Consider the following 14,749-nt stretch of genomic DNA (forward strand, 5'->3'; position numbering starts at 1 on the left):
TCAGTGCAAAAGGTGGGATGGGGGCTGGCAGGTGCCCATTCCCCGGAGCTTTGCTGCCTCTCCAGCAGTAAGGCTGCACGCGCGACCGTGTGTTGGTTGCTTAAGCAGAGCTGGGAGCCCACTGATGGCATCAGTGGTGGTTATCTTCAGCACCCAGACTGGGGAGGCCTGGGCACCACTGAGCATGCCCTGCCCCCCAGATGGGCCAGCCACTAAGTCAGGGCGAAAATGGAGGAGAACAAAGGGGCATCTCCTCTGAGAGAACTGTTTGGTTAGCAAAAATAGGATGGTTGGGGGTGGGGGATTGGAAGAAGAAGCAAATTCCTCTTTTGGCTAAAACTCCAAGATCACAACGTTTTGAACTTGCTGGTTCCTGGTAACTAGAAAGCATGCAGTGCTTTAAGATGGCTATGTGTAGTTTTCTGGGAAAGCCCAGGGGCTCCAGGCTGGTCAGTAGATGGGTTTGTGATGAAGACAGCTGGATTTTGGGACACCTGGGTGGCTTAGTCGGTTAAGTGTCTGCCTTCGGCTCAGGTCAGGATCCCAGGGTCCTCGGATCAAGTCCCACATCAGGCTCCTTGCTCAGCAGGGAGCCTGCTTCTCCCTCCCCCTGCTTGTGCCCCAGAGCGCTCTCTCTCTGACAAATAAATAAATAAAATCTTTAAAAAAAATAAATAAAAGACAGCTGGGTTTTCTCACCGTGCCTCCCTAGGCAGGTTCCACCATCGATACTCCTAGCGTCCAAGCCCCACCTCTGGACTCCTCAGTGAGTGCCCTCTTACAGTGTGAGGACCCCAAGGAAAGTTACTCCTAAAAGCAGACATGTTTCACGATGCTAAATCAGGCCACTTCTGGTCACATAGCAACGCTCCTGACCTTTGACATTTTTGTGTATACACTGCAGAGCCCTTGCCTGGTACAGGCCTACAGTCTCAGGGTATAGGCACCAGGCCTCAGAGAACTTCTCTCTCTGCAGCGGGAGGAGATCCATTTGTCCAGAGAGAGAAGGTTCCCTGAGCATTTGGCCTAATTCCTTCCCATCCCTCCCCTGTGCTTGAACCCTTTTCTACTGACTGTGGTGATTTGGCCCGATTTCACTCCCTCTTTCCCCTTCGGAAACCCTCCAGAGTCTCAAGCAGTCCACAGACATTCCTTTTTTTTTTTTTTTAAGATTTTATTTATTTATTCGACAGAGATAGAGACAGCCAGCGAGAGAGGGAACACAAGCAGGGGGAGTGGGAGAGGGAGAAGCAGGCTCCCAGCAGAGAAGCCTGATGCGGGGCTCGATCCCAGAACGCCGGGATCATGCCCTGAGCCGAAGGCAGATGCTTAACAACTGAGCCACCCAGGCGCTCCAACAGACATTCCTGAGCACATATGTCATGTCAAGCACCTGGTGGGTGCTTTGGATATAGAAGCCAAGGGACCCAGCCTTCCAGACGCTTGCAGCCTAGTGGGGGAAAAGATAAGTCAGGTGATCACTACTCAGTGTTCCAAGTGTAATGGTATAGAAAGCTCCTGGACTTCTGCTCTCTGCTTTTTCTGATCTAGGCACACACAAAGCCTGCTTTTCGGCTGCCCAACTCCCACCCCAGATCTATTACTTATCAGATTCCCAGTTTTTCCTGTTAGGAAAGAGCAAGAACTTTGAAGCCAGACTGCCTTGGGTTACAGCCCTGGCTTCTCCACCTACCCACTGTGGGACCTTGAGTGCGTGACCTAACCTCTGACCCCGGTGAGTTTGTCATTAATGCTACCTACTTGCTGGATTGACAAAGTCTTGCTCTGCTCAGCCTTTCCTTTGGGGCAGGTCCGATCCCTGAGACCTTCAGATGGAGTCTGGGTAGGAATTCCAACTGATTTAAAAGTAGGAGGGAGCATGCGGCTGGCTCCGTCAGTTAACCGCCCTGACTCCTGATTTCGCCTGGGGTCATAATTCCAGGATCCTGGGATGAGTCCCACTTCCCGTTCCTTGCGCAGCAGGGAGCCTGCTTCTCCCTCTGCCTGGCGTTCCCCCTACTTGTGCTCTCTCTCTCTCTTTCTCTCTCTGGCAAATAAATAAATAAATCTTAAAAAAAAAAAAAAGGTAGGAGAAAATTCCCTTTTCAGTGGCTTCTTTCTTGCCCCTGGTTCTTCCTTCTATACAGCTGCCCGGATGGTAGCCTCCGCCCAGCCACAAGTCCAGACCTTGGATCTGCCAGACAAACCGCTCTCCATCAAAGTTGGGGTTGTTCAGAGCCTTTTCCCCCAGGAGGAAAGAAGTTCTTACTGTTCTCCAGATCTCGTGAACCACCGGCTCCTTTCCCTTGTCCACACTTCCCCTTTCCCCAAGGAAATGGACGGGCCAGGCTGGGGCTTCAGGGAGCCTGGGGGGTAAGATTCCTTGATGAACTTGAGATGAGCAAACTTCCTCCAGACCTCTGAAGCTGGCCTGGGGCTGCCTCCCAGTTGCATCTGGGGCTTTGGGAGCACTTGGCGCTGAGAAAGACCTAGATCATTGGCTTAAGGCTTTCATAATTAAGAATGATGCTCAGAGCTGGGGCTCCAGTGACTCCGCGCTGATGGTAGTTCAGAGGGGTCAGTGAACTTCGTGGACTAACGCTCTAGGGGAATGGCTGTAATCAGGTCGGACCACTATTGGAAACTATAAAATGCTATCCCTACGTGAGGGGATTGTATTAAGCCTGGAAGCATTTTTTTTTTTAAGATTTTTTTAAAGATTTTATTTATTTATGTGACAGAGAGACAGCCAGCGAGAGAGGGAACACAGCAGGCGAGTGAGAGAGGAAGAAGCAGGCTCCCAGCGGAGGAGCCCGATGTGGGACTCGATCCCGGAATGCCGGGATCACGCCCTGAGCCGAAGGCAGACGCTTTAACGACTGCGCTACCCAGGTGCCCCAAGCCTGGAAGCATTTTGGTTGGAAACTATAATAGTTACAAAAAATAGAATCTTCCCATGATTCCCCAAAGATGATTAACAAGTGGTCTGGTAATGATATCCCTACACATTACACTGGGGATCCTCTAGCCTAAATGTAACAATAGAAAATAAACTACAGACTTAGACGTTGTAACCAGTGAATGGTGCGTATCAATTTGGCTACCGTTTCCTGCCTCTCATGCCGTAGATGGCACTCTGGTCTGGAGGCTTCAGTGGGGGGGTATAAAGAAGAATGACCTTGTTTTCACTGAGTTCTTCGCCTAAAAGGGATCTATAGGGGAAGACCGTAGACCCTCTGATACGAAGCAGAAAGGGTGCTGTTCCTTGGAGGATGGCAATTAAACCAGGGAAGAATCCGATTGGTGGGAATGGGACTGGGAAAGCCTTGTGGATGAGGCTGGAGTTTGAAGCTGATCCCTCTGACGATAGGGCTGTAGTTTGAAGTATGAAACCCATGTCCTTGCATGAAATTTTACCTGTGCTTGAATTTTTTTGAATCCTGGGTATCAAGCCCTCCCAGCCTCCCCCATATTCTTTAATTTTTAAAAAATATTTTATTTACTTATTTGAGAGAGAGAGAGAGAGAGAGAGAGCACGAGCAGGGTGAGGGGCAGAAGGAGAGGGAGAAGCGGACTGCCCGCTGAGCAGGGAGCCCAACACGGGGCTCCATCCCAGGACCTTGGGATCATGACCTGAGCTGAAGGCAGCCGCTTAATCGACTGAGCCACCCAGGTGTCCCCACATTCTTTACTTTATTCAATCTATAGGCAGAAATGTTGAAGCCAGGCAGATCCGGGTTCAAATGAACCATTTTAGCTGGTAGGTTTGGGACTAAGTTGAACTTGACCTTTGTCATATGTAAATAATATTGTTTGAGAGTTAAATAAGGTCACATTAAGAAAATCTTCAACTCTGGGCACCTGGGTGGCACAGCGGTTAAGCGTCTGCCTTCAGCTCAGGGCGTGATCCCGGCGTTATGGGATCGAGCCCCACATCAGGCTCCTCCGCTATGAGCCTGCTTCTTCCTCTCTCACTCCCCCTGCTTGTGTTCCCTCTCTCGCTGGCTGTCTCTATCTCTGTCGAATAAATAAATAAAATCTTTAAAAAAAAGAAAAGAAAATCTTCAACTCATAGCCTGGTGCTAAAGAGATCTTCAACCCATTGCAGCGATGAACTATTTTACAGGTAGTGCTTGGTAACAATGGGTTTGTGCACTCCTACAGTGACCTCGAGGCCCACGGTTTAGGAACTTTGGAGAGTAGGAGGGAGACAGTTCTGGCAGGGTAATTGCCTACACCAAGCTGGGCTGCTCAGGGTATGTAACATGCCTGTGCTCACAATTTTTTTTTTTTTTGGCTTATCATATGTTGAGCAAACCAAAGTACAAGATGTAATTTCATTCCTTGAATAGGACTTGCTAGGGGAGTGTCCTAATAAATGACAAGTACCAATAATCCTGCCAGGTGCCTCGCTCTTCAGAAATAAACAAGCTGTGTTTCCAGCTTACGAATGCTGTTTTGTGAACCTTTTTGGTGCGTATGTGTTTCTCACTGTGGGAATCTGATGACAGGGGAGCGAGTCCCAGACCTACCACTTCCAGTTCAGAGTGGCTTTAGGCAAGTCACTCAATCTCTCTGCCCGATGGCTTGTTGGTAAAATAGGCCACTTAGGAAAGAAGCACTCTACATTTCTGTAGACATTCTGTGATTCCTAAGGAGGCTGGGCTTTGGGCCTGATCCCCTAATTCAGGCACACTGTGGTTGAAGTATGAAGCCTTCCTACTCACATGAAGTCTCGCTTGTGCTAGAACCCTTGTGAACTCCTCCCAACCTCCTGACACTCTGCGATTCTCTCTAGTTCTCCAAGTGAATGGAAACCATTGACGGTTTTGTCTCTCGAAAGCTAAGGTCATAAGCTAACCTCCTGGGTACCTTAGTGATCCCACCAAGGAGCAAGTGTTTTGAATCAGCCCCCATCCCCCCCACCCCCCCACCCCCGGCTCCTGTGTGCATTCCCCAGGGGCTCCCTACAAGTGACCCAAGGGAAGACCCGTGGCGTGAATGCCTCGCAACCCCAGGAACTTCAGGCTTTCAGAAACGGCTTCTTGGGTTTGCTAGACTCCAATAATAATTTCCTGCATCCTTTCTCCACATATGCACACACGCACTCGTGGTTTTATTCGAGATGCTAAAATATAGGATGAGCTGCTCACATCTTTACTGTCACTCGTACCACTCTGGAGTGCTCTGTAGTCCCTAATAGGCTCTAGAGTCCTTCAGGAAGGTTATGTTGGGTAACGAATCTATACTCAGCACCCCAAGATCTAGAACCTGCCCATCACTCTCAGCCAGTGCTTTTCAGTAGATCATAGTATGAGCCACACATGTAATTGCAAGTTTTCTAGTAGCCGTATTAACAAGGGAATAAAAGTAGGTGACATTAATTTAATGATACATTTTCTTTTAGTAGTCAAAATATCATTTTAGCATATAACAAATCTTTAAAAAATGACGAATGAAATGTTTTACATTCTTTTTTTTTTTTAAATAAAGTCTTCCAAATCGGGTATTTAAAACTCACAACACCTTCATGAAAACTATCCACATTTCAAGTGTCCCACAGCCACACGTGACTAGCGGTTACCGTACAGACAGCACAGGTCTAGAAACTTCTCTCATGCCCATTTCCAGCCCATTTCCTTCCCTAACCAGAGGCTACCGCTGTTTTGATTTCTAGTCTCCATAGGTTAATTTTGCCTCTTCTTGAATCTTAGAGTATATGCTCTTGTGTCTGGCTTCTTTTGCTCAAAAACCAACGGGTGTTTTTGGGAGGAGGGACCTGCTAACCTTGACAAAAATTCATGAAAGTGTGTGTATTATGCATTGAACAGTTTAGCTTTCCTTGATAACTCTGGGGAAAAGGACATGGTCTCATCTGCCCAATATTTTACCTCTTGGGTGTGATGACAGAAAGGCATGCTGAGAAGTGGGGACCCAGATGTGTCAAGAGTTAGCAGTCCCCTATATTAGATAATCTAAGGACTTTTTTTAAGTTAACCTTTTAATTTTGAGATCATTAAACATTCACATGCAGTTGTAAGAAATAATGCAAACAAATCCCATAGATCTTTTATCTAGTTTCCCCGAAGGGTAACCTCTTACAAAATTAGTACAGTATCACAATCAGGATCATGACATTGATACCATCAAGATACAGAACATTTCCACCTCCACAACGGTCCTTCAATTTTCTCTTTGATGACTACACTTAATTCTTTCTCACCTCCAGCTCCTGCTTACCCTCTGGCAATCTTCCATGATTTTGTAATTTCAAGATATTGTGTAGACAGAGTCATACAGTATGCTACCTTTCAGGATTGGTTTTTTTACTCTGCCTAATTCTCTGGAGATTCATCCAGGTTTCTTTGCATGTCAACAGTTCCTTTCTTATTATTGCTAACTAGTATTCTTTGATATGGATGTACAATTGGCTTACTCATTGGAAGATATTTGGAATATTTCCAGTGTTTTCATATAAGGCTGCTATAAGCATTTGTGTACAGATTTTTGTGTGAACATAAATCTCTGGGAACAGAATTCTTTACTTGGGATCAGTGCCCCCAAGGTGCAATTGCTGGCTCATATGGTAGTTGCCTGTTTAGCTTTTAAAAGAACTGCCTGTTTTCCAGGATGACTGTACCATTTTACAGTCCCACCAACAATGTATGAGTCATCAGCATCCTCGCCAGCATTTGGTATTGTCACTATTTTTTATTTTCGCCATTCTGATACATATGGAGTGATAGGGTGGTTTTCATATGAATTGCCCTAATGGCGAATGAGGTCGAATATCTTTCCATGTACTTATTTGCCATCTTTGGTGAAATGTATCATCATGTCTTTTGCCCATTTTATAGTTGAATTGTTTGGGTTCTTTTAACTGTTGACTTTTCAGAGTTCTTTATGTATTCTAGGTACTGGTCCTTTGTCAGATATGTGGTTTGCAAATATTTTCTCCCACTCTGTGCCTCGTCTTTTCACACTCTTAAGAGGGTTGTACACAGAGCAAAAAGTGTTAATTTTTATGGGGTCCGGTTATCAATTTTACGGACCACATTTGTGGTGTCAAGTCTAAAAACTTTTTCCCGAGCCCTAGATCCTGAAGATTTTCTCCCATTTTCTTCCCCTCAATATTTTGTAATTTTACGTTTTACACGCAAGATTGATCTATTTTGAGGTGTTTTTTTTTTTCTAAGAGACTTAAATCAATATTCCTCTTTTTTTCTGACAACCTTTTTTTAACATCGGTCATTCTGTGCCATCAATTAAAAAAATGACCATCGTTTGGGTTTTGCTTGCCATACAACACTTTCATTTTCTTTTTTTTTTTAAGATTTTATTTATTTATTTGACAGAGATAGAGACAGCCAGCGAGAGAGGGAACACAAGCAGGGGAGTGGGAGAGGAAGAAGCAGGCTCATAGTGGAGGAGCCTGATGTGGGGCTCGATCCCACAATGCCGGGATCACGCCCTGAGCCGAAGGCAGACGCTTAACCGCTGTGCCACCCAGGCGCCCCAACACTTTCATTTTCTTGAACAATAGCCATATGTTGTCACTGGTATAAATATGTTACCAATCTATGCCGGTACCTAAAAGTTATAACTTTATTTCAGGACAGACAGCTCTTACAGGTTCCAAGTTGTCCCCTCCTGCCCGGGCATCGGCCATCTCTACTCCCATGTCAGGTGCCACTCCCAGGTCACCCAGCAGCCTAGTGTCTTTGTGCAACTTAGGGAGAGGAGAGGACGCAGCCCCGCGGGGCGTGCATGAGTAAGTGGTCCGGGGCTGGAAGAATGGTGTGTCGGATAGTGATGGTGTGAATCTTGTTGTGCAAGGGGGGGTGAAAGGGGAGAACCTGTCTCTCCTCCACCATGAATTAGGAGATGCACTGGCCCATGTAGCTGCAACTGTGTCTCATACAAGAGGGAAGGTGTGGACTGAGGGCAGAGGCTTGCCTGTGCGTATGGCACGTGAACTTCAGAGACAGACTGGGATCTTTCTCATCGCATGCGTGTTGGTCTTGCCCTGGCCCTTCCCATGACAGGACCAGTGCGTCTCCCTCTGTCCATGCCAGGAAGTTGCTCCATCTTTTGAAAGTTTTAGATGCCCTTCCTGGAAGTTCACCCATCCTCTTGTGTTTTCCTTCTTAAGTATTTCATATGGGGAAAAAAAACAACCATAATCCCATGCTAAAGTAACAAACACCTAGGTACCCACCACTCCAAATTCACATAGAGCCATACTTGTTACAGAAAATTATAAATAAAAGAAATAAAACAATATGGATCAAGTTCAAGTCCTTTTCATAGCCGTCCTGCAACCCGCCTGTCACTGAGAGCCAATGGCATAAATTGAATGCGTGTCGTGTCCAGGTGCGTTTTTTTGTTTTTCATATGTCTCCAATCCATAAACAGTGTATTTGATCATTTGGAAAGCACTTCAAATCATGCCAATCAAGTAATAAGTGCTTTCAGTTTTCCTATTTTTTTGTTCCCATAAACAATACTTAGGCTTTTGTAATCTCAGCACACGTTGCGCTGGATGCCTTTCCTTTTTTCTCTCAACAGTATGTTTTAAAGATCTATTTACACGGACACTATAGATCTGGATTATTCCTTTTCCATTATATAACTATGTCTCCAGCAGAGCAATTGCTGTGTTAAAGGGTTGACATGTCCGGCTTTCCTGGAAATTGCCCTGGAGAGGATGTGCCGCTGTGACCACCAGTAGCAACCGTGAGTCCCGTGTCCCCACGACCTCACAAATGCTTAGTGTTGCCGAACGAACATTGGAACATTTGCTCCTCTGCTAGGGGCCAAAGCGTGTCTTGCCGTGGGCTGAATGGGCATTTCTCTGATTAGCCGTGAGACTGGGCTCTTTTGAAATGTCTTCTGTGAATTTTCCGTGCATATTCTTTGCCCATTTCTTGGGTTAGATCGCTTGTCCTTATTGATTCCTGAGTTTGTTTGCTTTAAATACAAGCTGAATACTAATCCTTGGTCTCTTACATATCAAATGGAATCTTAAACCCAGGGAGCTGCTTGCCTTTTCGTTTTGTTGATGATTTATGTTTCCTTAGGGCCGGGGGACCAGCCCGGCATCAGATGCCTGTAGCGGGGGGAGGGGCAGAGGCCAGTCCATGACTTGGAACAAAAACAGGCTATTGCTTTCAATTGCAATTCTAAAGCCTTCTTGCTGGTGGCCGACGTGGCACCTTGCCCAGGGGAGCAGTGGTCTGCCCCAGTGTGGGGGGGTGTTCCCGCAGTTCCCTGGAGCCCTCCTATCTAGTTACCCTCTCTGCTTGGCTAACCCTCTGAAAGGATTAAGAGCTCCCCAGCAAGGGCAGGATCCACCTGCAAGCCTCTTGTCCCTGTGCCAAGCCCCTCCTCCCAGAAGGTAATATGTAACAGGAGGCAAAAGAGTTTCTTCCCCAACTAGACTCGGCAAACGTGTTTGCTTATGTGTCCTGATTGTGCCTGCCTCCCTTGACTCCTCCAGGGCCCAGCTCTGCCCCCGTCATGACTGTGTGATCTTGGTGCCCATGGTGGCCTCTAGTCCAGACTTTAGTCGCCAGCCCTGGAATGTCCAGAATGCCACGGGAGCTCCCCAAACCAGCCAGCCCCTGTATTTTGTCTAGGTCCTGCTGCGAGGCCAGGCTAGACTGGAAAGGGCCAGCACTGGGGCACAAGGCTTTCCAGCCTGGTGTCATCAGGGAACTGACTAGGCAGTTATGGGGCCAAGCCAGGTCGTTGGCACCAGGATGAGGGAGCTGGAACATTGAGAACGGGACAGTGAGATCAGAGACAGTGAAGGCGAATCAGTTTCCACAAGTAAATCACGAAAAAGGACCAGCGTGTGCTGGAGGTCTGGGAGGTGGAGGCAAAGTGGGGATATTTCTCCATACACCTGTGGCACTCAGAGGGCCTCTGGTTTGCGGCCCCACACCCCATAGAGACCCGAGGGGAGACTGTGGAAGGACTGCAGTTTAAAGAACAATACACACAGAAAGGGGTCTGGGGTGCCACCCCCCAGATTTGGAACTGTAAGAAAATAAACCTCTTTCTTCTTCATTCATAAGAAAAGAATAGGGCTTAGTCGGTTCGGCATCTGCCGTCGTCAGCTCAGGTCATGATCTCAGGGTCCTGGGATCGAGCCCTGCAGGGGGTTCCCTGCTCAGTGGGGAGCCTGCTTCTCCCTCTGCCTGCCACTCCCCCTGCTTGTGCTCACTCTATCTCTGCCAAATAAATAAAATCTAAATAAATAAATAAATAAATAAATAAATAAATAAATAAATAAAATAAACAAAGAACAATCCTTGTATAGATGACCCAAGACTTGGGGCGCCTGGGTGGCACAGCGGTTAAGCGTCTGCCTTCGGCTCAGGGCGTGATCCCGGCATTGTGGGATCGAGCCCTACATCAGGCTCCTCTGCTATGAGCCTGCTTCTTCCTCTCCCACTCCCCCTGCTTGTGTTCCCTCTCTCGCTGGCTGTCTCTATCCGGTCGAATAAATTAAAAAAATAAATAAAAAAAAAGAAATAAAATAAAATTCCTCAAGCCTGACTTAAAAAAAAAAAAAAAAAGATGACCCAAGACTGAAGATTGCAGAACACGCAAGTGAAAACCCTCTTTAAGCAGTGAGGCTCTACAGAGATTCACTTTGTGTTGTATGGAGGCCCTGGAAGTCCTGGGTTTGAATCCCAGCTTGGCTACTCACTGGCATTTCTTTGAGCTTCTTCCCATACGAAAGTGGGTAGGTGTCTTGGTCAGGGCATGGCTATGAAGATCACAAGAGATCCTACAAATGGAGTGTTTAGGAGAGAACGGGCGTGGGGACACATTAGTAAATGTCAGGTCACATTATTCTGAAATGCGCTGTTTCACCTAAAATGTATTAGACATTTTTCATCTCATTACATATAAAGAGTATCTTCGTTTTTTTTAATGGCATAGGGTTCCTTTGTACAAATGCCCTGTATTTACTTACCTAATCCCTTACTTATAGAAATAAAGTGTTTTTCTCAATTCTTTGCTAAGCAGCAATTAATGTCTTTATTCATACCTATAGGCATTCGTTTGTTTTTTTCGCTCGTTGCTTGTTTTTTAGGATAGAACGGCTGGCCAAAGGATATGCATATTCAGATGTTGATAGCTATTACTAAATCAGAAGGGATCCAGATTTGGCGGTTCTGAAGCTTATATAATCTGGGGTGCCGTCACTATTTAAAAAAAAAGACAAAATTACAAAAAACCAAATTTAATGCAAATGGGGTATTAATGTGAGAAAAGAATCTGCCATGTATGAATTGCTGGGTCCTTGAAGATTGAGGTCCTTTTCTTATGAGATTTCTTTAGGCAGTTTAGCAGAAATGCTGACATATAAATGCTTCTTGATTGGCAATCAGCTTCCCTCTTTAATTCCCAGGAAGTCCCAGCTCGAGGGGGCGGGGAGGGGTCCTGGAACATAAGCAGTATGATGGCTTCTGTCCTTACTGCCCTTTAAAAATCTGGTGCCAATTTACCCGCTGGCCCATTTCTTCATATCCTTGCCAACGTTCTCTATTATCAATCATTCTTGTTTTCATGTCAGGATTAATAGTCATGTTATTAATCTTCTCTAGTTAGGGAGCTTTAGTTGGGCAATATTGAGGGCAGCGTTATAATCCATGGCTCTCTGCTGAGTACCCCCGGCTCTTTATCCTGGGGTAAGCTCACGTGCCGGCTGTTCAGAGCCGAGGATACCACAGACTGGCTCCTGTGGCAGGGGCAAACTCTCATTCAGCTGGAACAGCTCTCCAGGGTGGCCTCGGAGTCCTCTTTGCCAAGAATACCTGTCTTCTTGTGGAACTGGGACATTAGACTTTGCTTCCTCTAGAAAGACAGCAATCTTTGGTTTGGACAGAGGATTACTGATGTGTTGTATCTTGCCCTGTAATGACTTTTCATGTATTACACAATCAGGCAGACTGAATGACTTTGAATAGATAGGTGGTTTTTGAAATAACAGCTTTTTTGGGCCCGGCGGTATAATAATCCAGATGAATGCCCGCATAGATGGAATTTGGAATACCGGCTGCTAAGGGGCTGGAGAGTAGGTCTCTCCCTCCATACCCACCCATTCTCTCTCTGCAAATACACACACGTGGCACACACACACATAAACACACACACACACCAGACACACACATGCCACACCACACCGTACATACCACACCATTCACACCACACACACACCACGTGCCACATACACAGCCCACACTAGACACACACACACACTCATACCACATACCCCATAGCTTTTTGTCACCACTTCAAGTTAAGTTGCAGTCTTTATAATATCACCATTTTCCACCTTTGCTGGTCTCTTGGGAAACAGATGCCTCACGGTGGTTCTGCTCTGATTTGTGACGTGACATCTTTTCCTATGCTGGCGTGCCACGCATCGTCCTTCTTCCTTGAGTGCGTGGCAGATTTGTGTCTCATGTGTCAAGGCCCCTCGGTCTGGTTTTGTGGAAAGCTCTGTGTGGTGCAGCGACGAGGCCCCGTCAATCCACTTGCATGGCTGCATCTTGAACACGTTGCTTCACCTCTCCCTCAATTTTCTCCACTTGCAAGACAAGGACGAAAGCTCTTGGGAGGATTTCCCAGGGGAAACCGGTGTGACAGCCTTGCAAGGCGTGGTGTCACCGTGCTCTTTCTGCCTTCAGGTCACATACCTGCAGGAGATTTACCTGGTCTCTGTCGCTGCCCTTCCCCACTGGCAGTGCCCACCTTTTTCAGAAATCAGAATCACCATACTCCCGACTGTCTTTAAAAATCTCTCCAGGGGGCGCCTGGGTGGCTCAGTCATTAAGCTCTGCCTTCGGCTCAGGGCATGATCCCAGGATTCTGGGATCGAGCCGTATTGGGCTCCTCTGCTGGGAGCCTGCTTCTCCCTCTCCCACTCCCCCTGCTTGTGTTCCCCCCCCTCGCTGGCTGTCTCTCTCTCTCTGTCAAATAAATAAATAAAATCTTAAAAAAAAACTCTCTCCAGACATTCCCTTTTTTTCTTTTTAAAGATTTTATTCATTCATTTGAAAGAGAGAGAGAGAGAGGAAGAGCATGCGCAAGCAGGGGGAGAGGCAGAGGGAGAAGCAGGCTCCCTGCTGAGCTGGGAGCTCAATGTGCGGCTTGACAGGAGGCTCAAAGTGGGGCTCAAGGTGGGGCTTAAGGTGGGCTGGATCCCAGGACCTGGAGGTCATGCCCTGAGCGGAAGGCAGACGTTAACCATCTGAGCCACCCAGGCGTCCCTCTACGGACATTCCTAGAAATGACATTGTAAAGCAGATAGTTATCTGGTGGTTCTGGTCTCCTGCCAGAGCAACATTCCAGTTGGGGGTGCCTTCTGGACCACAGCCTTGCACCCAGTAAGCCATATTCTCAACAACAAGCAATGTGCCGTGAGCCGCGCTGTGCTCCTGAACCCGGGGAGTGCACATCCGTGTATGAGACAGGTTGGTTGGGTCAAAAGTCACAGTGTACCACAAATTGTACAGAGGACACATACGCTGCTTTCCCACCTGCTGGCATTCTCTGGAAGGAAAATCCTGCTGCATTCAGAAAGGAGATTCTTGCTTTGAGTAATTTCTAGGACAGAGATCACCAATGGATGAGTCCACTAGGCTTGCCCAGCATTAGTTATCAATGGAGGGATGGATCTTGCCCAGAAGTGACACGTGCTGCTTTGATTTTTGTGACAAAGTGGCAAATAGAGGCCACAATCGGTCACTAAATTTAGTTTATGAATTATGAGTAGAGCAACACTAGCTTAAGCCGTGGGAGAGTTTTCTTTTAAACTCTGTATTGAGGTATCCCATGGGTTCAGAAAAGGACACGTGGGTTAAGTGCTTCCTTGGTGAAGTTTTGGTGAACTGTACCCACCATATAACCAACACCAGGTTGGCCACTCTCCTGATTTCCAAACAGCGTAGATTACTTTTGCCTGTTTTGTACGTAGAAATGGAATCCGAAAGTATATACCTTTTTCTATCTGGCTTCTTCAATTTTTTTTTAATCGGTTTCATTCATATTGTCGGGTAGAGTCATGGTTCATGTGCTGTTGTTACATATAACACAGCAGAGAGTAAATTACCATGTATTCATCTGTTCTACTGTGGATGGGTTGGGTGGTTTCCATATTGGAGACACCACAAAAAGCCTCATACCTGTCTTGTGGTGAGCTCATGCCTGAATTCTGTTGGACATATAGTTAGGAGTGGAATTATCCACGTTGTTTTTTAAACACAATTCAGTAGTTTTTTGTGCAGTATGGATATGTGCAATCATCACATTTTAGAAGAGTCCATTTTAGAACATTCTCTCACCTTGAAGAGAAACCCCATACCCTTAGCTATCACTTCTGTATCCTTCCCTCCCCTCAGCCCTAAGCAATCACAGAATCGACTTTCTGTCTCCATAGATTTGCCTATTCTCAATATTTCCTATGCATGGAATTTTACCATATGTGGCTTTCTGTGTCTACCTTCTTTTGCTTATAATATTTTCAAGGTTCATCCGTGCTGTAGTGGGTATAATGCTTCATTTCCTTTTTATGGCCAGATATATTCCATTGTACGGATATTCCACATTTTGTTTATCTACTCATCCTTGGCTGGAACCATTGCGTTGTTTCCATCTTTGGCTCTTTTGTGGATAATACTGCTATGAATATATATATATATATATATATATATATATATATATATATATA

General features: G+C 46.2%; 1 protein-coding gene and 1 long non-coding RNA gene across 2 annotated transcripts in view; both read left to right on the forward strand.

The window, feature by feature from the left end:
- ACSF2 (acyl-CoA synthetase family member 2) overlaps positions 1-14,749 on the forward strand; it is a 55,275-nt gene that overhangs the window by 698 nt on the left and 39,828 nt on the right. The gene's annotated exons all lie outside the window — the stretch shown is intronic.
- On the forward strand, positions 1,444-2,779 carry LOC121105019. Its single transcript, XR_005837447.1, has 3 exons — positions 1,444-1,735; positions 2,148-2,373; positions 2,742-2,779. It is a non-coding gene; the product is annotated as an uncharacterized LOC121105019 (long non-coding RNA).

The sequence above is a fragment of the Ursus maritimus genome, unplaced genomic scaffold (genome assembly GCF_017311325.1).
Source record: "Ursus maritimus isolate PB19 unplaced genomic scaffold, ASM1731132v1 scaffold_24, whole genome shotgun sequence".
Taxonomy (NCBI): domain Eukaryota; kingdom Metazoa; phylum Chordata; class Mammalia; order Carnivora; family Ursidae; genus Ursus; species Ursus maritimus.